Source organism: Apus apus, chromosome 4 (assembly GCF_020740795.1).
Source record: "Apus apus isolate bApuApu2 chromosome 4, bApuApu2.pri.cur, whole genome shotgun sequence".
NCBI lineage: Eukaryota > Metazoa > Chordata > Aves > Apodiformes > Apodidae > Apus > Apus apus.
This window is the reverse complement of record NC_067285.1, coordinates 68030135-68054099: the sequence shown is the minus strand read 5'-3', so window position 1 is coordinate 68054099 and position 23965 is coordinate 68030135. Positions and strand designations below refer to the sequence as shown.

The 23965-nt window shown below is 36.1% G+C and overlaps 1 protein-coding gene across 7 annotated transcripts in view; it reads left to right on the top strand.

The window, feature by feature from the left end:
• The window catches only part of CCSER1 (coiled-coil serine rich protein 1), a 655276-nt gene that overhangs the window by 312462 nt on the left and 318849 nt on the right, over positions 1 to 23965 (top strand). The window lies entirely within an intron of this gene.

The window sequence follows — 23965 nt, the reverse complement described above, 5'->3', positions numbered from 1 at the left end:
TCAGTTGCTTTGTGATGACACTGAATTAAATCTGAGGAAGTAGAATTAATGAAGTTGGATGATACAAAATTTGTCTCTCTCCTGCACAGTGCAGGAAATATCAGCCTCCATCAGACCTAACCAACTCCATAAAAAACTTGTTTGCTTTTTCTTTTTCCTGTATTTTGTATGTCTGTGCAAGATTTGTACCCTACAGTTCATAACCAACTAGCTAGCCAGCTGATTCATGTTCCTAGAATGGTTAAGGACTGTGCTTGCTTGGTGGTTTCATCAGTAGAGCTACAGATTGGATATCCATGGGCAGCTACTCACTGATTCTCATTCCTCCTTTGGAGTTTAATGCTTTCAAGACCCTTAGCTCTCAGTCAGATTTGTCTGAAATTGAGTAATGTTGTGCCAAGATACTAGAGCACACATTTTCCTTCAGGAACCACATTAAATGCACACTGAAGTCTACTCAACATTATAAGGCAGATTCAGTAGTTATTGTTTCTCCCTGTGCCTGGGAAATCACTAAGGTACGTCACATAGAAAGGGGCTGCTCAGTTCTAGTGAAAGTGTAAGACGGAAGAAAATCTAGTTTGAAACAGTTAAACTCTCATGCTTAATTTTGCAGCTGAAGTAAGCAAACACTGCTCTATTTGCATCAGGAGCACTCTGACAAATACACTATAGAGCCTTTATGTATTTTTAAAGAAAATGGTGCCTATATAGCTCTAAATGGGTTGTAAATTACTTCTTTGAAGTGGAATAGTTGCTCTAATAAAAAACCAACAACAACAAAACAAACAACTAAGGTACTTCTTCATATTAGAAGTCTCCTTCCTTTATATTTTATAGTAGAAAATGGTACAAGAAACTGGGGAAAAAAAAAAAGGCAGCAAGCATTATTTAATCTTCCCTTTTCAGTCAGTTTTCAAAATGGGAAACATTTTCCATTTTCCTTTAGAATTCAAGTAAAATGGAGGCCCGACCAGGAATAACGCAAATACATCTCAGAGCTAATGCCCTTAAGTAGAAATAAAAGTAATATAAAATGTAACAGTTTCTGTTATTTCTCCCTGAGTCACTGTAGGAGAGAGCAATATTGTTGCACTAGTAATGTGAATGACTGGTTTTACAACCCATAACCCTCCCTAAATACTGTCAGTCTATAATGCTGGCTCTTGATGATGGGATGATGGATTTCCCTGAGCAACCTGATAATAACCTTTCCCACCTCATTGCTGTAGAAATGAAAATTGAAAAAAGAAATTCCATTCTGTTGTTCTGAAAACACAAATGTAATGGAACAGGGCAGTATAAACGCTGCATCTCATTGAGATAGTTGAAGATCTCTGAGCTCATGAGCTTTTATATTAGACTGTGAAATGAAACCAAGACCCTGTTCTCAGTCATATCTGGTTTTATGCCAAGAAAGAAAACTGTCCTTTCTTGGATTTTATCAATTCATCTTCAAAATGAGGTCTGCATTTCTGCATAAAGGAAGAATGCAAATCCTGTCATCATACTCTTATTACATGCAACTTCACGAAAGCAGATGCTTGTGATACTAAATCCCACAGGATATGTGGTCTATAAATATGAAGGAGAAACTTGTTAAAAAATATTTTAAGATTTTGAATTTAATCTAAGGAAAGTCAGAAGCAAGATTCCCATGGGAGTGCTTGCATGTTGCATCTCAGCTCTGGTAACACTGAACTTGGCTGCCATTTTCACAATGTATGGTGCATACTGTGACATGCGAAACTGCCAGAAAGATTCAAATCATGTGAGACCATACTCAGGAATATTTGGAGAAAAGTCTTTGCCAGTACAGCAAGAGATACTCCCATCTTGGTCCATTGTATACCATAATTTTAGTGGAATCCTTATGGCTTTTTTGTGTTAGGACAGTCCTGTTAAAGAACTGTCAGTGATACCCAGCAGCAGGAATGGAAGTATTTGATTAAGAAATAAGTGTAGTCAACTCCAATGCTATTTAATCCTAAAAGCAACCCTGAGAAAATTAAAGTATACGTGTCATTTATACAATTGAGCAACTTCATCCATAACTGTTACAAATAGTGAAATAGCAATGGAAGTTGGTTTTCCTTGAAGAAAGAACAACTTTGCGCAGTACCAGAAGTGTAAGCAATTTTTTGTGTGGCTTTGGGTTTCCTTCTCCCTGTGGAGTTAGCAACACACATGCGTTCAGAGCAGTTGTACCTACCTGTGCTCTTTAAAAGCTTAGGAAAAAATCCTGTTCAGACATGCATGTAGACAGTGTACTTTTGAAAAGCTTTTCTAAACCAATTCTTGATAAAATACACACAGGCATTTCTTTTCATGGGGGTTATTTTTATGTCAAATTTAAGCTTTCAATTCTCTACTTTTTTCCATAGTTGAAGTTTTTTAGAAAGCAAGATTTTTTTAATGTATTATAGGAAAAGTTGATTTTTTTCTCTCACAAAAGAACATCATCTTCATTGGTGGTTTTGCACTTAAACTTTCCTGTAGGGAGGAATCTTCCATTGAACAGAAGTTTATTCTTCTGTCTCTGTATATTTCTTGAAGAATTACACCCTTATCTTGGGAGAAAAAAAATATGTCACAGTTGAAAAAATTCAGGATTAAGAATCTGAAATACAACAGAGCAGAATTGCCATGCAGCCTTAACTCAAGTGTTACTCTACATTATAATAGCAAAACTGTAGCTGGCTCAAATGTGAGTGACTTTTAATTATGTCTACTTATATCTATGCTCATAAACTGTAATTAAAAATAGTCTTGCCTTTCATTTAGAAGATCAGTGAAGGACTGGATATTCCTGAATATCAATGTCTCATCCATTTTGTAGAACCTGTTCCTTTCTTGTACTCACTATACAATGCCTTATTATAATAGAATTTTGTATTTGTTTATATTATTCTAAAATATAGTGATAGCCACTTCTAAGAGGGGATCTTTGACAGCCATTTAGTATGTAAGTTATCTAATGTTACCTAATTATGCATTATCTATTATAATGAACACCAGGCTCATTGGTTATTAGCTACAATCAAGTTGTAAATAGTAGCCATAATAGTGATCTATTATTGCAGTATTTAATTGCATTTGAATTCTATGATTAATCTCAACCATGCTTTAATAATTGGCATTATACATGAGGAAAAAAAACGCTTATGTTGTTTCCTTTCAGCTTTGAGGGAGCTGAGAATTTCCCTCAGCATTTAATATCTTACTGTGTTCTGAATTCTGTAATTGGTACTCTTGATGCTAATTCTCTGAGTAAGCAATGGAAGTGTGAGCACAAGTAGCTAGCAGTCCTCAACAGTATTATTACCACTGCTATAGGTCTCATCAGGTATAGATCTATACTAAATTCGGTCTACACTAATAGTTCTGCCATTCATCCTGCAACTCTACTGCATACTGCAGACAGCAATTAGGTCTTGTCCCTCTCCTTCCACTCTCCACCTGAGTTTCTGTCTCTGCTGAGCAGCATGTAAGTTCTGAAGCCTCTGTGGTTTTTGTTTGTTACAGAAATATTTTTTGTACTTCTACTAAAATGGAGTTACAGAAATATTATTCACTTAACCCCATCTCTCATAATGTGCCCCTCCTCCCCCAATCTCCAGATTATTTTAAACCAGTCTTTCCTCATTCTTCAGTTAATCAATTCCCCCCACTTTTTACTTTTATTTTCTGTATCGGTATTTGCTTTCTCTATGAGTCCTTATGTCTTACTGGTGTAGCACAGATTTTCAAAAGTCATGTCATCACAGCAGTTTTCTGGCTTTGATGAAAGCTTTCAATTTTGTAATTTCTCACAAAAGACTTATACATCTGATCTGTATTTATTATTGTAGTATATGAGATCTGCAAAAGCACTGAATTTATTCTGGAGGTCAGAGTGGGAAGTAGGTGTTACGATTCCTGTTACAAGAAGCATCTCTGCAGTTAGTCACTCTTTTTTCCTTTTCTTCAGTAGCTCTGTAAGCTTTTCCTGAAGAACAGGGCTCTGCCAGCAAGTCTGCCTGAAAAGAACCACATCACCTGTTTAATCCCTAATATTTGCATCAGTTCATTGTGGATATGGCTGTGATACACTTCTCCTAAGCTTTGACTGGTAAAAAATGGAATGACAAAGAATAACACCATCAAAATAGAGCTTAATGGAAGAAAAAAATTCAATATCTATATACTTGCCCAGTTTTCCCTTGACCTAATAATTTCTTTCAGGTCTTAATTTATCCTGGCCTGTAAATTGAGTCTGGGAAACAAGTTGTCTGTCATCCAGTGTGCTCTTTGTGTTTGCCATTGATTCTGACTTCTTGCTCAAGTTGAAAATACACTAGGTTTATGGCCAACTTTGAACATGACTGTATGTACCTTGTATTTGTTCATTGAACAAGCTGTCCTGTACACTGTGGAACCAGAAATATCTACCTCTTCCTGCGGGTTTTCAAAGGAGGAGATACAGAAGACAATGGAGCTGCTGTATAATCTAAAAATACTACTATACAATTTTAGGAATATGTATGTGGGTTAATCTTCCAGGTAATGTTACTGCCTGGCTACTTTGGGTTATTAGACTTATATATGTGAAAGTACTTTCCCTCTCCTAGGGGAAATGAGATTAGCAAGAAGAAACAAATAAGAATAATGAACAGTCTCCAAAGACAGAGTAAAGACCAGGGCAAAAGATTGGCTCCAGGGCTGGGTCTCCATCCATGTTTGGATTTAACCAATCTAAGTGTGATGAAGTGGTTAAAGCTGGGCTAGAAGAGAGGAACATCAAGAATCCCTCAGTAGATACTCTTTTCTGGATTACTGATCTGTAGTTAAGGAAGAATTTATCACCCAGACTAAAGTGGTCTTGAGTGCCTGTGGGTAATGTATACCTGCCAGTCTTCATGTATGGAGAAGACACACAAATATTTACACATTCAGAACACAAGGTGCTATTTCCTGATATGGCTGTTTCCTTCAGGACATGCAGCTCAAAAGTTTGGTCTGAGAACAAAGTCCTTCAAGAGAGGTAATAGCTGAAGGCCCTAATGCTTGAAATGCGGGATCATTAAAGAAAACTTGTGTTAGCTCAGAAGTGCAGTTATCCTGGTACAAGAATATATTACAAGATTTAGAGGTTTTTTATCTTTAAATAAATAAATAAATAAAATTATTGCAAGGAGTGTAGGTGCAACATATTTAATTTCCTAATGTCACTGATATGAATACTGAAAGAATCAGAGATGAGACTGGGGGCTATGTCTGTATTGCCTGATTTCTTTCTGCCTTTGTGCCTTGATCATAGCTGCCTTTCCCAAATTTTGTGAACATGCAGTCTCTTCTAGTAAGTTTTCCTTAATTTATTGAAACTTTCTTCAGATAGTGCAGGTTATTTCAATATTTCAAAATTGCAAGCCATTTGCTGAGGCAAAATTCATGCTTTTAATGCCATAAATTCCATTATTTTCTCAGACACATACAGAAAGAAGGTTAATGTCTGTCTTACTAAAATCTGCAAAAGCAACCAGAAACACAGATGACACTTCAACCAAAGGCATGCAGAAGGATCATCATTACTTTTTTATAGTTAAGAGGGTTTCCAGAATAACTTAAATATAAACAGTACTACGAGGGTTCATATGAGGTTCATTCAGGTTTTTTTCTTCAGGCAAACACACACACGATCAACAATTAATTCTGATACATACAGGGTAAGTTCTTCGTGCTGAGTACTCTATACCTAAGATTAAAAATGTATAAAACTTGAAGAATTACAGGTTGCTGAAAACATGTTACTACATAAACTATGAAAACAGATCTTCCTGAAGCTCCAGGGGAGGATCCTGGTATCTCCAGTAAAAGCACTTATAGTTCTTCATCTTAATCATCTTAATACAGATAGTAGTCCTAATTTCCCTTGGCTAGTGACCAATGGGTGTAAGTAAAGCTAGGGGTGGCCACTGGCATTTGGAAAATATGGTTCTTTTCGTGAGCAGAATTATTCCAAGGGATTAGGAGTGAATTTCTGTTTAAATCAATGGTACAGTGCTTTTGACTAAAGTGGCATGTGCCTTCAGGTCATGGATGACATGGATTATGTCAGAGACATCAGTTACTTTAGAAGTGAAAATGTAATTCTCTATTGACCATTTTAACCCTATCCATTATTTTAGAGGTGGAAACATGAATCTGTATTGAAAGTTCTAAACTGAGAGTGTTTTTTTGTGCTTGTATTGTTGTAAATGAGAGAAAACTGGAGTGTTTTCATAAATTTCATTCTGTATAATTAAAATGTAGGACTGTTTGTAATTCAAGAATGTATTTAATAATAACAATTCCATTTTCAGTATGTGTTAAATACACAGATGTTTTCTTCCTAGAGTAAATTAAAGTGGGGATTTAAAAGTGGGATTCCTACCTCTCAGGCAAGGATTCTCACAGTAGCAGGTCATCTCTCTCTTTCTGGCCAGTGATTGCGTTTTCCGCCCATAAAACCTTAGAAGGACAGTTGCATAGAAACTTAACGTATTTTTTGAAAAAAACAGTTTCAACTTCATCAACTAAAAGTTTTCAAATGGAAAACACCAGTTAAAAGGGTCCTTGACTCTTCTAATAAAACATGTGTAAACAATTTTCTCAGTGTCTAAATAATTAGTATTAATGACGAGCCAAATGTTTCAAACCTGATCCTTTACTGTAAGAAAGGTTGGTGTTTTGGAATTCTTATCTAGCTGGATGCCTCAAAAGTACCACACTAAAAATAACTGAATGTTTTTGATAATACTCCCTTAAAGTTTAAAGAGACATATTTTTGTGAGCCATCCAGACAGCCATTAAAGAGAGTGGGATATATTCTGTTAATTTTAATCACCTGAAATTAAAGGCATGATTTAATAATTTAATTGCTGAAACACAGACAACTGGTGCCACTTTTCTCTTACTGTTTCTGTAGTAGAGCAGATAAAGTACTGAGATGTGATGACTGTTGCTTGGTTGTAGTTTGGTTTTTGTTGTATTCCTGTGGGTGGGGGTTTTTGTGTTTTGTTTTGTTGTTTGTTTTTTTTTCTTCTTATCTTTGTGTTGCTTTTTTGGTCATGCTGAGGCTCTTGGTGAGTTACAATCTCCCTTGCAAGTTACGTGTTTATGCTTGGCTGTTTAATTTTGCTGAGGAAACTGCCTTGTGTGAGGGGCTTTGATTGTGCAATACAAATTAACTCAGTGATTTAAAATGTGGGGTTGGGACTTTCCAAATGCTGTTACTCTTCTCACCATCTTTGTGTAGTTGCCTAATGTTAAAGCTAGTTCTGTGTGAAATAAACAATTTTACTGATAATTAAGCATTAGAAATATAATATGGTTATAGTAGTATTTGGATAAGTTTCTTGTTTCTGAAAGGTATGATTTTCTCTGATTTTAAGCAATAGTATGTGGGTTCCACTTGCTCTCTGCCTTCTTCCTTGCTTCCAGTACTATTCAGTAAATAAATGATTCTTAATGCTATATATCTTTGTGGTTACCTTCTCATGCTTCATCATTTGTGCAAGAATTATCAAGTTGTCTTTTGCCTTTTTTTAAACAAATTCTTAAAAAGCAGGGCAAGCAAAAAAACCAGAATAATGTCTTTATTGAAGGGATCTTAAATGTGGTTGAACTATATGGCTCTTAATAGTAGTCCAGGAAGTTAGATTCCAGTAGTCTTCATCTGATTTCCATAGTTATTCTCAGCGATGTGTGAGGATACATGCAAACTTGTTGGCAAAATTATAATTCTTTATTGTGACAAGAAAAAAATATGCCATAAATTAAACCAACATTGTTATTGGGTTTAATCTATTTTATAAAGCAGTATGCACTTCTTAGACAGAAAGAGGTCCTTAGAGTAGACTAAATTAATTGGGGGGAAAAAAATAACAAATGTTATTATGTTGTAACTTTTTTTATATCGGTACTGAAAACATAAAAGCTACTCACGCATCATCTAGATATCTTCCACATGCAAGTTTGAGGGTACTGGTAATCATAAATAGTAATTAATTCTGAGGTGCTGAGGCTCCTGCAAGCACTAATCCTTCTAACACTCCTGGAGGATGAGAAGGCATTCTTATCTTCCTTTTACAGAAAGAGGCTTGAGATATTTTTACTGTATTGGTGATACTGTATCTTGTCATGCTCTCGAACTTGGGAGCTGATTCTGATTTTTCTAGTTTCAATTTCTAGCTGATAGTTATTCTTCACTGACATGTGTCTCCCTTGAAGGGCTAATCTTCCCACTCAAACCAGAAATTCTGTGACTCCTTTGCTACCCAAACCAGAGGAGCCAAGCCTGCTCTGCAAACAGATCTTCCCATTCCCAAGCACGCATAGGAAATGGTAATTTCTCTTAAAATGAAAAAGTGGTATTTATTAGATTTTAATTTATCTTTCAATATAGCATTACACAGAGAAGTAATTGGTGCTGTGTGACATGTCAGTTCTCTGAATACTAAAAATTCTTTGCTTATTGGAGTGCAAAGATAGCTTGAAAAAAACCCTATTTTTCAAGTTTGCCTCATAGTATCTGGTGGGAAATGCAGTTTTAAATATTCCGTTGTAGAGTTCTATATACTCTATCTACAGAGTTCTTTCCGTGTCATGTGGAAGTGAATTAGCGAATTTTACCTTTTTTTTTTTTTTTCCCCCCCCCGTTGTATGTTGCTTCTCCTCTGTACCCCAAGGGCTTTAAATTTGGATATATAAGTATTTGCTAAAAAAAACAAGGAGATGAGGTGTAAGTATCAATTTATATTCAGTCCCTTCTCTAATATTTTTATCAACTTTTTTTTGTATTTTGTGGAAGTCATAATTGATCACCTATTTGTAGGAATGCTTTGCACACCTGTGTGAATCATTCAAAGCATCAGTGCAGGCAGGCTTTGTAATGCATTTAGCTTGAAAGAGTACTTCCAGAAGGGTCCAAAAAGGCAAAACTAACTGAATCTAACCAAGGGTATTCCTCACCAGGGAATAGTTTAAGTTAAATTGGCTAATGATTATGATTTACAGTGCATCAAATATTATTTTGTGATGTATCTAAGAGGTTGCTATTAGACCAATTTCAGTAGACTCATTCATTTAGACTTTATTGGCAGGGTGAAAAATATAACTAAATGTGATAATGTGAACTGAAGGGCAGCTGGTTGCTTTGTCAGGTGCTGGTATCCTTATGACTGTAGGTGATTTGTCATGACACAGGTGAGAAAGATATAATTGCAAACAAAGGTAAGATTTTCTGTCAGTACAAGCTTAATGGCAGAGAAGCAAGTAGTCAAGGAACAGTGGTGTAACTTAAGTAAAGTAAAAGATCAGAAGCATGCAATGCGTGTGCTCTGTGTTTGTTATTGCAGACAGCAAGAGCCAAAGAGAGTCCAAGCCCTACAGTTGCAGTGTTTCTAGGCAGTTAGTTCTTCCAAAGAAGTCAAATTCAAGATGGGAGAATGGATGCATGAATTGATAGATAGATGTATGTCAGATAGTGTCAGATGGATCGTGCTGCTTCTCCCATGCGTAGTGGAGGAATGTCACCTCTCCAGGTCCCTTCCAAACCATGATGTGTGCACTGTGGGACACCACTGACCTGTAGTTTGCACTCAGTAATTGAAGTAGTAATTAAAATTGCTATCCAAATCAATGAGACTAATGTTGTACTTTGTACTTACTTAAATAGTCTGCGGTCAGGTTAATGTAAAAGAGATACTTGTAACCTGTCAGGCTGAGTTCTGCCAGGAAAATTAATCAAGGGTTGAATTGGAAAGGCAACCCTGCAGATAGATAATAAACTGTGCTGCTCAGCACTGTTTTTCAGCCATACTGGCCTGTTATCAACAAATTTTTTTTTCAGTTTGATGTGTAGTTTTTATATTATCAACTTAACTTCCTTTAATAATTCTTAAGCTTATGTTTGAGTCCTTTGGGTTAAGGAAGCACATTTTCTTTAAATGAGTCAAGTAACATCTTTATTCCTTGGTATGTGGGTGTTATGGAGGTGGGTAAAAAACAAACAAAACCAAAACAACAACAACAAAACAATCTGACTGTCTCTCTGTGACTAATGAAGCTTTTGGCAGCATAACCAAAATGTTAACAGTCAAGATGTGTAGTGGAATTCACCAATTGTTAGGTTAAATCAACAGAAGCCATCTTTCCTTGGCCTGCATGAGTTCAGTTGATCAGGTGGCTCTTTTAATCTGTGTTTTTTTCCCTGCCTTATCTTAAGTAACAGCATGTTCATGATCTTGCCCCCTTCACTCAGTTTTGTCTCTGTGGTATCTGTTGTAATGGAACAAAATTATTGCACAAAATACCATATGGCTAACATCAGAAAAATCTCTCCTGTAAAGTTTTGACCTAAAAGAGGGGTACAAATACTGTGATGTCATGGTTGATGTTTAACTTGTTTTTATTTTAAAATGCTCATGCACAGTATTATTAGAGAGCAACACTTCTATTATATATAGAGAGGGCAGAATTTCTTTTGTGCCATTGGAAAAAAAGTACCATGAAAAATATGAGCACCTTAAGACATTTTACTATGTCATACCAGCTTCTTGTACATTGGCTCTTACTCCTTTCCAGTCCTTTGGCAATTAAATTTTTTAAAAGTTAGTATTTGGGGGCTTGTTGGGAATTTTACAGAGGACTGATTCTATTTTGTACTGTGATTCTCTTGGATGCTGTGTAGCCTTGACACTAGCAGTGTTATTAGTAATCTCCTGCAGAGAATGTTGAACTCCACTTGTTAAGCTATTGTTCAGCAAAGAGGAACATGTTCAGTGATCTTGACAAATTGTGATAGCCGTTTCTGATGCTAAAGCCATTTGTCCTGAAAACTAGTATTTACAGGTATCATGGTGGTATAAATAAAGCAGCGACAATGCAACATAGAAATTACTGGCACTTATTTCAGCCCCAACCCTAGCTGCAAAATTATTTAAAAGCACTGAATAAAAGTCTAGTAGATAAAGTGGCTACAAAAGAGCATTAAAAAGGTACAGACCCCTAATCAGTTACCTAGGAGGCTGCAGGTTGCATACTGAAAACCATGGGAGTGCTAATTAGTAATAAAAATATTAATTTACATCAAGTAGTCCACATTGGCATCTGACTGATGGTTATGAATGTTATGATTTAATTACAATTTTTTTGCAAACTTGAGAATGTTCCATCAAACTGGCAAAGTTAGATCTCTGTCCTTGAAAGGGATGTGCAATGTCTTGCCTAATACAGATGTGTTTTAATTACTTTTTCACTATCATGAACTTAACAGACCATCAGAAGCATTGACACCTTGCATTACAGGAAACATGTTGTAATCACCTTGGTCTAGTTCTTTTTAATCTCATGCATATGATGAGATTAAAAAAACTGCCTGACGGTTTCAATGAAAATCCGATTCCCCTCTAAGTAGTGTTGTTGCCCAGTAAATAAGTTTGGATCAAGAGAACTGCTGTAAAAAAAAGCAATATTAATAAATTTTGCAAGAGGCTGCTGATCTTAAAATTTTATTAGATTCTTAGTAGCCATCTATTACACTATGCATATAAAGTCTGAAAGTTTAGGAGTCTTCATCATTTAATACACTGAATTCTAAGCAACATTTCATTGCCAACCTGTCTCTCCAAGTTTCTTTCTCTTCATTTCATAAGAGGAAACACACACTTTCCCATGTAATGGATATTGAAATTGAAATTCAAATAATAATGAAAATTTCATTAATCAAATTATTGTTTTCATCTCTCCATTTTCTTGTCACACAAGTGGATGAGAGGCTAGAAACAGACACAAAGGTCCATGGAGAAGGAAGCAGCAGAGAGAGAGAGAAGATTAACTAGGTGCTCAGAGTCAAGTGTGCAGTTTAATGCTAAGATAAATCAGGAGAATATAGTTGTGGCTGAAGTTTCAAGGTTGTCAGAACTAAAACATAGTTATTGTTTTTGCACTTTCCCCCTCAGCCTCATTGCTAAGTGTCTGTCTGTAAATTGAAAAAGCCTGGACAGATGTTATTTCCTCATTTCAAGAGATTCTTTCTTAAATGTAGTTCTTCCAGATGTAGGTATGTTGTTGTTCAAAACTGACTGATTTAGCTAAAGCTCTTGAAAGTGCCCATGGATGTAAGCTCTTTAGTTTTTAGTAAATGTTACTAGTTAGTGTAAGACATCAAAAAGTGGTATTTTGAATGCAAAATATCAGTACTTTATTCAAGTTGTTTAAGAATTTCTGGTACCTAAAATGAAAGATTCCTTAAGAGCCACTGGTAAGCATCTCCCGTACAAAAAAAAATAGAAATAAAACTGCTCTTCAGAGCAGTAAGTTCCTGCTCTAGCACATAACAAAGCATTGTAAGAAAGTTTAATGTTTGAAAATTAAAAACAGAGCAACCATCTCGAGTGTTTAAAATAAAAATGTCAGGAGTTTACATTTTAGTTAACTTGTGCCTATTTCTTTGTGGGCTGTTGTGCAAACACATTGTCAAAGGCTTCCAAAGTATTTATAATGCTTAGTATAAAATCCATTACCAATTCATTTGAATGTATGAAAGTGCTTAATATCAGTTAAAAGCATTCACTGTGCTGTCATTGATGAGCATTAAAATAGAGGAAAATTTACTGTATTTATGGCATATAAGTCTTTGTTATCAGAATTAGCCACACAATTTACACAGCATAAGGAGAAATGGGATCTGAAAAAAGTTTGCGAATTGTACCTGATTTGTAAAGTGCACACCTAAACCTATAATCAGAGGTATACAAAGTACCTAATTATTTTAGTATCTTTAGTACACATCTTAAGAAATTATGTCAAAACTCCCGTCTGTTTAGACAACTTGTTCAAGTTCACATTTACTGTAGTTTGAAATTTTTTCCTGTTTTTTAAAGCTACCCCTCTAAACCTTTTCCTGAATTAATTTATAGCTAAATCTGTAAGAGACTGCTAGAAATGTCAATAGAACCTTGGTGTCTTTGCAAATATATTAATTTCACAGTAGTTCATAAGTCTAAGAATGGTTTGGGTTGGAAGAGACCTTAAAGATCATCTAGTTCCAACCCCCCTGCCAAGGGCAGGGACACGTCCCACTAGATCATGTTGCTCAGTTTTCATGGAAAGTTATTTCTGTACCTCTGTCCTGCCTAAAGTTCTCTGTATGTGGTCTTTTAAGACACTTGGACATACTACACATCTTGGATTAATAAATATTTTTTAAAATGTAACTTCAACAACTTCCTTTTACAATCTTAAAAATAGGTCTAATATAAGCATCTGCTTATCCTTGCACATATGATTGGGTTCAGTAGTGCTTACCTCTGGCCTTTTCTGTGTTGGAGGAATAAAATCAGAGAGCCATTAAAAGTGTGCTCTTCAAAATGAAAGCAGCCATACTTGAACAGGAGTGCTTTCTTGAGAAAGCGTCCTAATTGAGCGTTATACATAAAATGAGAATGCACCAGCACTCAAACACTTCAACAACTGAAAGTCTTTTGCATATTTATAGTACAAGAAGACTGTAATTCTAAGTGTTGTAGTAATAGCAATTTTTTCCTAAAAAAAAAAACCCACAAACAAACCCAGAGGTTATCTAGCATTCCTTTATTATATGGCCATGCCAAATGTAGAAGAAAATGTGATAATCTGCCATGTTTACTGTCAATATCTGTATCTAGGACTGTTATTGAAAAAACAGGTTAAAAAAAACCAACAAAGTGGTGTCATGCCCTCAGATATGAAAGGAAATAATTTTAACAAACTGTGTTTCAGAATGAATATCCATCACATGGCAACTGGACAGTTTGGGTATTATGCCTCTGCCAGTTGAGTGTACAGTAATGAATGTCTGCTAAAAGAAAGCACAGACCTGTGGTCCCAAAAGGAATGTTTGATGAATATCAAGACCATTCTATTTGTACTTGTAAGATAAATCTGTTTAACCTTTCTTATTGGGATACAGCTGCAACTTCTTATTTCAAAAAAGATATGTGCTCTTTTGTAATCCATGAAAAGGTACATAGTTATAGGTCTTTGGGATATGATACTACTTTTAATTTGAGTAATGCATGATGGTTTTTAACAGGCTGGGAACATAGGTAGAACATAAAGGGACAAAACACAGGGAACATAAAAGATCTGTCAAATCATTAATTTCTTCAGATTTCCAAAAACAAAATTACATTGAAAAAGTGCTTGGTTTCACAGTCTAAATGAGCATAAAGTGTTTTCATTTCATCCTGATTAAAGTCAGGTAACTTTGAGAAAATCTCATGATTTTTACCAAACTTTTTCAGAACAGTATCATTGAAGATTAATTCCTTTATTAGCTAGGATTACATAGCATTAATGATTTTTGGAAAGTTGAAATTTTATATTAATATTGTGTATTTTAAAGTGGCTTTTACATGTACTTTTAAGAAGAGTTTACCTGTAGCTAAAATAATGAAAGATCAGAGTTTTAAGTCTGGTCATAAACTTATTTTTCTAAATTAGTTGTCATATTTTGTCTGATTGTTACAAAATGTCATCCAGAGCATCCCCTCCTGTGAGATGGCACTGCACTCTATCTGATATGCACATTATTCTCCCTCAGAGGTTTACAGAAACCAACTCTATCTGAATCCTACTCACCTTCTGACAAGGGGTGCCTTTCCGAGACAATGATTTTTACAAGGCAAAAGCTCCATCTTGACTTCTAGATCCATCCTAAACCATCAGAAACTTCCTTGGCCTGTCTTTCTGGATCCAAATTTCAAATACCACCCCTTGGATTAAGGTCTTCCCCTACACTCTGCTCTTACTTGCCTGTATTGTTTTCACAGCTGTTCTCCCTTTGATGACCATCTCTGGAGACTGTGGTCTAGACTGCATTGTTCCCTTACCTGGCACTCCCTTGGGCGGGGCTTTCTAGTCACGAGGGTCTTCAGCTCTGGGATATGTAATTGGAGTTCAGCAGCTTAAGTGCTCTAGCCTCTAAATGCTATGAGAATGCTTGGTCCACAGACCAAGAAATATTGAACATTTTGCATTTTGTTACTATTTTGTGTCATGGGACAGGATATGATATGACTTCTGCCTTCTGGTATGATGAGGTATGAACTGGTGAGAATAAGCCATACCATCCTGTCTTTCAACAGAGAAAACCTTGAGAAGGGAGTAAAATGAGATGTAATTCTTTTCTCGGTTCCTAGGCTGGGCATCTCAACACTATCCTCTGACTAGCTGGGAGGCTCTTTGGCCATTCTGTGTTTATAAATAAACTTCTAATAGTTTCACCTGCATCAAAAAGAAAAAAAAAAAGTAATAAATATTTTATTTTCTATTATGAAGTTTTTTATCATGACAAAGCATAGACAGAATGTTTTTGTCAGTGCAAAAATAAAACCATCTGGTATTTAACTTTTATTATTATATGAACCTTAGAGTAAATTTTTATTATTTTCTGTCAAATCTGTCTCGGATATATACATTCCTCCATTAAATTACAGTAATTAGGACTACCATTCTGTTGATAATGAAAAGATACCATAAAAAGTTATAAAAAATTTATGAACTCTTAGCTAGCCAAGCTTTTATGAAATGGTGGTTCATCCTTTTTGTCTTTCTGAGCACAATGCATGGCTGTTTTATGACATGGATTGAATTGAAGAGGGGTAGGTGCAGAAGTGCTCTGCCAGCCATGTGTGGACTGTCTTGATCTGAAGCCCAAGGTTTGAAAATGATAAAAAAATATAGTGATCAAAGTATTGTCTGGGGAACAAGGAAAGAGACTGAAAATTATTAGGCATATTTGCCCTTCCATCAAACTCCACACTTTTACCCAGCATCCAGAGGTATGGCCTCCTTACCTCCTTGTGCCATCTCATTGACTCTGGCCATTTACTTTCTATAATTCTCAGCTTCTCCCAGTGGGAAATGATCCTTAGCATATATTCGTGTTCAGATGCACTGTGACCCAAGATCCAATTGATCTTTGGGTTTTTTCTAACTCATTAAAGACTTGTCTTTTATGGTTTGTAACAAACTCTATTTCCTTTGCTGTGTTTTAATTTATTTGAGGTTTTTGTGGGGTTTTTGTTGGCTTTTGGTCTTGTTTTGTTTTTTCTTTTCCCCCTGCTGGAACAGCAATGTTCCAGTGGGGCTACCTATTGAAAAATTATTGAATACTTAGGATGTTCCAACCATGAACATTGCTGGAGGTAACCCTGACCTCTTTTCTTAGGGCATTATTTCTTCCAGATGCTTTCTGTAGGATTGCCTTTCTTTCCAAGGCAAGAATGAAAGATAAATTCTGTACCCAGTCTTTAAGGAAATTACTTTTATATACAACAAAATTTGGATATTTGATAAAGCATTCATTTTAGGTTCTTGTACAAGAAAATTATATTTGACTTATACATAATGCAGCACTATTTACATTACTGTATCTGGTTTGATGTTTGTTTTAATTTAAATTTTTGATGTTTAAGTTGTACTAGAAAATACTAAGCTTAGGTTTTCTGTGGCATTTATTGTTTCTTAATCTCATTTTCTATTAAAGCTGTAAACTTCTGTTATTTTTTATAATTTCCTTTAGCTTAATTTTTCTTATTTTCCTTATATTTCTCCTATTACCTCATTTTCTTTCCTCTTTGTCTTAGTTAATAAATTCTTGTCTTTACCTTTCTCTCCCAGTTTCTCAACTCAATTTCAGCCATCAGGTATTGGCAGGCTCCAGGGTACCATGGTTAAGAAACTGTCTTAAGTGAGACTGAGCTTAACAGGTAGGTAAGGCTTTAGCAGCTATTCATTGAGCTGATTAAGGGTTTAGGGCATAGAAGTGTCTATCCCAGTACAACACTGACCTACTACACTCCTTCATGAAGGAGCAGCACCCCTGTGGGATACCCAAGAGCAAGTAATCAGACATGATGTCCACAACAACAATTGTATTATCAGTAGAATGGAATAATTTCAGGTTAGACATAGGTAGGAGTTGGAACATGAAATGAGGGAATAAAAGTGAATTGGAAGGGCAATCCTTTTTGCATCACTTGTCACCTGTAGCCAATAAGGGAACTACATGAATGCTGTTTTATGGGTTGTGGTTTTTTGTTGTTTTTTTTTAAGATCTCTAAGATTTACTGTTCAATTGTAGAATTGTCAATTGTCATGAACATCAGCAAGCTAATTGGTGATGTCAAGATTGGAGGCAACTTGAGTTTTAGTGATCACGCATTGGTGGAGTTCACAGTCCTGCGGGATGTGGACCAGGGAAAGATTAAAAATCAAGTTTGAATTTTAGGGAGGCAAACTTCCAGCTTTTCAATAAGTTAGTCAACAGGACCCCCTGGGGAAACTGCCCTCAGGGACAAGGTAGCAGGACAGATCTAACAGATCTTTAATGATGCCTCCCATAGAGTACAAGAGCTGTTTATCTCCAAATGCAGGACATCAGACAAGGAAGGCAAGAGCCTGGCATGGCTGAATTGAGACCTGCTGGTCAAAGTAAAGGCCAAAAAGGAAATGCACAGGCAGTGAAAGCAGGAACAGATATCCTGGGAAGAGTATAGGGGTGCTGCCCTGTTGTGTAGGGATGGGGTCAGAAAGGCCAAGGGGCAGCTGGAGCCAAATGTGACCAGGGATGTAAAGAGTAGTAAGAAGGGCTTCTGCAGGTATGTCAGCCAGAAAAGGAAGGTCAAAGAAAGTGTACCCCTCGTGATGAATACAGCTGGCAAACTGGTAACGATGGATGAGGATAAGGCTGAGGTGCACAACTTTTTGGCTGTCTTCTCTGGTGACCTCTCTTTGCACACCTCTCAAGTGAATGGAGCACAAGGCAGGAACAGGGGGAGTAAAGTACCTCCAAATTATGGGTTTGTGCTCACCCGAGGAACTTGAATATATGTAAATCTATGGGACCTGATGAGATGCATCCCAAAGTCCTGAGGTCATGGTCAGAAAGCTGGAGCACTTCTCATATGAGGACAGGCTGGGAGAAATGTGTTTGTTTTTTTTTAGCCTGGAGAGACCTTATTGTGACCTTTTGGTACTTAAAGGGGGTCTATAACAAAGATGGGGACAATCTTTTTAGCAGGGCCTGTTCTGGTAGGACCCAGGGCTAATGATTTTACACTAAAAGATTGTAGATTTAGACTAGATATAAGGAAGAAATTTTTTACAATGAAAGTGGTGAAAGACAGAAACACTTTATCCGGAGAGGTAATAGTAACCCCGTTCTTGGAAGTATTGAAGGTCAGGTTGGACAGGACTCTGAGCAACCTGATCTAGATGAAGAAGTCCCTGGGCACTGCAGGAGGGTTGGGGTAGATGACTTAAAGAGGTCCCTTCCAACCCAAACCCAATTCTTTAATTCTTTATTCCAGTTACAGTCATTGGAGAGGATTGTATACTTCATTTCTGTATTCAAATGCATAAATCTGTGCTGTAAATAACTGGTTGTGTCTCTAGAAATAAGCTACTTCATATATCATTTTCTTGTTCAGTTCTGTCACATATATCTATTTTGAATATATATTGGAATAAAGAAATGCATTTTAGCATTGAGAAAGCTTGCTTGAGTTGGCAAACTTCCTGTGCAGCAAATGGTTCTTGGTCCAATAAGTTAGAATTTCCTTTACTTTTGCTGATGAGAAGTTTAATGCCTTTTGGCCTCTTTCGTAGTTAGTGCATTTTGCTTTTAATGGATGGCATTACAGAGGTTAATAGCATTCCTAAAGCATTTTACAAGAGTTGATTTGTATCAGTACAAAGAGATTTTCCATGTGAGGTTTAGTAGAAAAATTACAGTAGTGTTAAACAGTAAATAACTCATCTGATGTTTTATGAAGAGTGAAATAATTTCATCCTTTGTTGACAGGGTTGGCAACATACCAACAACTTTAAAAGTTGTGGGAATGAGAGTAAAAAATAACCATCCAGGCAGTAAGGTGCTTAGCAGAACACACATTGCTCTTGTAAAGAGAGAAATAGAGGTTGCCCATATTGATCTTTGATACCATAAACTATTGTGTTTTTCCCCCATGAGTTGCTTCTTTCCATTGATTCAAGAAAATCTATGCTTCTGTTCTAATGGAGAAGTTCTGCTCTGGGTTTTTGTTTTGGTTGTGTTTTGTTTTTTTTTAATATATCTGCAAAATCAGTACAGCTTTTTCTGTTCTCTTAAGTCTAAGTTCTTTGCAGGTTATAAAAGATAACTGCTCAGTCCTGTAGGTGTATAACACAGGCTTATTACTTTGCATAGCTACATTAATTTCCATAACACCTAGTAGCAAGTTTCATAACACCTGTTGTACTGGTTCAGACTATCAGTGACTGAAGTTGTGAACAACTCTTGGGAAAAATGTGTGGGGTAAATCGTCCAGTTCCATAAAACTCCGGAAATTATGAGGATAAGAACCTAGTTCCATGAATATTGTGGCAAGAGTCTGTTTTGGTAGAGGGGCAGAGGGTGGATTTTGTGCAAATGTAATTATTTTGTGGTGGTAGTGACAATGCATATAGGAGTGTTTGCCTGGGCGGGATCTGCTTCCATGTGCACAGAAGGAAGGTGGTGCTGCAGCATTGTTGATACTGCATGAAACTACATCTGTTAAATGTGCAGGAATACTTACTTAACCTCAAAAATCCTGAAGTTTACCAAAAAAAAATATGAAGTTCATGACCTTTGCTTGGTTCTGTCTTACTTAAGCTTATTAAAATGGCAAAAAATTTTCTAATGTTTCACAATTTGGCTCAAAAGTGTGAGCATGACCCGTATCAGATGTAATTGGCTTATTTGTTATACTCTATGGATGGGGTGTTAGTTTTCATAGCCTTTTACATGAATTTTTGTTGTATATATGGCAGACAAAAGAAGCAATGCAGTGTCTCTCCATAGGGTAGAGCAGTTAGAGGCGCCTTTTCACGTGTCTAAAATTTCCTGTGAGAAGGAGTCATTTAATCAACAATGGCAGTAAATTCTGACACTTGCTTCAAAGTTCTAAGCCATGAGATAGAGTGCCTAATACCATCTTTAAAGATCAGGACCTCATTAGGACAGGTGTTTAATTACATAGTTGTGGAAATAATCTCTAGCCTTAATTTAAAGGCTTAATTATACTCTTTATCCACAGTCTAAAAGAGTCTGAAGGACATGATTTCTAGGACTACGTAATTTTCTAAGTAATTGTCATAGGTTTTTCACACATCTGAATTCCTTGGCAGGGGGAGTGGTGGGTGGAAATAAAATGAAACCATGTGTATTCATGTGTATTTGCACAGCATTTTCAGACTCTGACTGTCGCTAGTAATTTAACTTAAAACTTCTGCTGTTTTATGGCAAAATCAGCCATTTTGTGTTTTACCGAGAGAGCATTTGACTTTTACAGGACAAAGTTAATGCCAATGGCACAAATATCGCAGCAGCTGAGGAAGCAGAATTTAAACTTAACTATTCTTGCTTTTCTGCCAGACCAAAGGTCTTTGAATAACGGATGTTTGAAGCAGATATGCTCTTGGGAAGAGTTTATCAATGCTCAGTGTCCATCAGCTGAGGTTACCTTGAGAACCATCATCTTGTTGCTGTTCAGATTTTCATTTAATCTCCAATGGAGAAACCTAAGTGAGAAGGAAATAGCCCTTTTTTCCATTTCTAACTTGCTGACATAAAGTAATTGTTCTCTGTAGTTTGAATTGTGCAAGAAGACAGAACTTTTAAGCCTGAAAACATAATTAGCTGTACAAGGGGAAGTGTAATCAATGCTAACAGTTGTTAAACATGTATGCGCTAGCCAAATCAGCGTCCAGGTTAACAGACATAATCTGCTTTTTATTTTAGGTACATAAATGAGGTCTTTACTTCAGGCTTATTTTGCTTTTCGTTAATTCCCATAGTTTAGTCGTTGCCTTGTTGTTATTGCTCTTCATGGATGGGGCTGATGCTTGAGTTTGACCTTTCTTCAAAGTACATATAAAAAGAGTATAAGCTCTATAAGACAGTAATTACTTTTTCTTGAAAATAAATAAAGGCAACTGACTGAGATCTCTCTCATCTTTTAATTGGGAGCCCCAAAGACTGAATTTGATGTATAGATTGATACCAATCAATGGTTTTATTTGGATAAGTCCCTTGTCATGAGCAGGTTATACTGATGAAAATGAAGGGGTTTACTTCATGAAAGAAGAATAATATGATTGATGCCATAACTTTCAATGTGGATCAAAAGACATACTTGGGAAAATATAATGAAATACACTGCAGTGAATAAGGTGCTAATAACATAATGAAGCACTGTTACAATTTTTTAAAAAAACATTGCATTGATTTTTAAAGCTAAATAGCCTCTGAGAAACAGGGAAATTTAATTTGTGTGTTCATTTATAATTTGTTTTAAACAAGCTGGACTGTGTTTCTTAAAAAACAATTAACAAAGCAATGGTTTTAATTAATGCAATTGGTTCAAACACAGCAAAAGTCAGCATAATTCCAGTGACTCTTGCTTATTCACATAGTACTGAAGATTTTTTTTAATGTCTTCTCAGAATTGAAGCCTTGTTCATATTTTCCATATTAGATACCCAAAAACTGAAGGAACTGAAATTAAGTTTATTTTGAAAGTATAGCTCATATTTCTGTACATCTGTTTATAATTCTCAGTATCTGAGGAAACCTACTGCTATCAGTTTTTAAAACAAAACAAAACTAAGTTGCCCATGTGACCAAGTACTTCAGCAACAGGTTGTGCTGTTCTAACTGACAGCAAGTGGTAGAAGTGTTACTGTATTCTTTCCATAGCCAGACTGATATTAATATAATCGAATAGAATAGAATCAAACTCCAGAATTATCTTTGTGCTTTTTTCCCCCCATGAACAGATATTGGTTTTTGTAAGTGGTAAAAGCCTTTTGAGTTAAAAGGACAGATAATGCCCTGGATAAACAAAACTATGAAATCAAACCATACAGGGCTTACTCCAGGGCAAACACAACTTCTTAGCATGTTGACTGGCTTTTCAAACAAACAGACAAAAACAACCCTTTGCCTTTAATGTAACAAAATTAATGTAATTAAACTTCAAGTTTACAGAGAAGCAACTCAAAGCAGTAATGCAGAACTACTCTGCAATGTCTCTTACATTATTTCTTTGCTTGAGATTTGATTCTTAACCCCAGTGCCACTCCACAGCTTTCAGAAAACTTCAAATAATTATTAACGTGATACGAGTGTGAACAAGGTGAGAGGACAGTAATTTGACAGTCTTCAGAATGTCCAGACTTACCAGTCTGCATGGTTTAGCTAAGCTACAGCTAGCTTTAGTTTATGTACTTAAACAGTGACAATGCTGAACATATTTTACTTGACAGCTGAATTTGTTGTATCTTGTATTGCTGAAATTAATGTTTTCTGTAGTTCCCATAAGTCCACTGTGTACAATTCTGTGGAAATCTGTTCAAATCCTGCCACCCAGACGTGGAAGAGGGGTGGTATGGTCCGTTTCATGGCTTAAACTGCAGAACTTATTTCTCCTTACACTGGACTGTTAAAATATAAAATTGTTCCCAGTTCACACGTTGGACTAGAAATTTTGCTTCTGTTCCTAAGGATGCTGTTTAGCCTCAAAAAGATTACGTATGAGAGAATGCAATATGCAACTAGTAACTGGTTGGCAAATCAGCCTTGATCTCCCCTAAAATAACACAAATTCCTCCGTATGTTTTGGTGATTGAAAGTAGACCCAGCAATCTTATAGGTAACATTTTCAGTTCAGTATTGGTTTACCTTACCCACTCTCAAGTTACTGAAAGTTATTTAGGAATATTAAGTCCTGGGCATAAGGCCAGTGTGGCTTGGGAAAAATATACAGCCCTTAATTATGTCTGACCCAGGTGTAGTACAAGGATGAGGCAGATTAAAGAATGTGAGAGCACTAACAAGCAAAAGAGAGATTGGATTGTGATCATGGCAACAAATGGAAAATAAAAAACTCCAGTTTTATTCAGTTACTTTTCACTGGCATTTTTGTTCAGCTTCCTGTTCAGTAATATTGTAACAACAGCCAATGTCAGAAGACTTTTGGAAGACTTAATTTATTAGTAGCGTGATCCATGGTGCACTAGGAAGGACTGCCTTTGAGATTACAGCACACTGAATTGTACAGAAAACATCCCAGAATGTTTGCTAGCTTTATTTTTCTTTTGTTAACCCTCCACTTGCAATACTTATGTACCATATTTATGACAGGAATGTGAAAATATCAGGCAGGTGCTTAGTCTCAGCAGTATAATAATCAGCTAATAACCAGCGGGGCTGCTTGCCAAAGGAGAAGTTGCAAAGCTCATGCAAAGGAGTGAGGTGCTGCTGACTCCTATTTTCTTAAAAGAAGCAAAATAACAACAGACAGTTACTCTGTGTAATCAGAAAGAAACCTCTTTATGCTAGAAAATTTAAGAATAACCAGTAATGTCTGTAAAAAAAGCTGAGGAGAAGGAAGGGCTTTGATGTAGTGGGTGTTTGGAGTGGCTGAAGAACGCAAGGCATGAAAGTATTGTTTGAGACTGAGGTGACTTGAGAAGCAGTTTTACTTTACATTGTTTAATAACCTTTTTTTTGGGGGGGAGGAGGGGAGAGAAGGGGTATAGGGGGAAGAAAAATTGTGCATTGTGTACTCTAAAACCACCTAAAAATGATCTTAAAATAGAAAGCTTTCCTATAACTAAAGATATGCTCAACCTTAATTTGTCATAATCCATTATGACATAATATTAAGAAATTTGATCATCCATGATGTTATCAACAACCAATTTAGACTATAATTTCATCACTTCTGTTCATGAATCAGGCAGGGGCACTTCTAGGTATTCTCTTAACATTTGTATTCAAACAAATACCTAACTCTTTATAAGTAATAGAGCCTAATAATACAAAACAATATATTCAAAATGCATCTGATCAGGAATGTAGGGCTTAGGAATA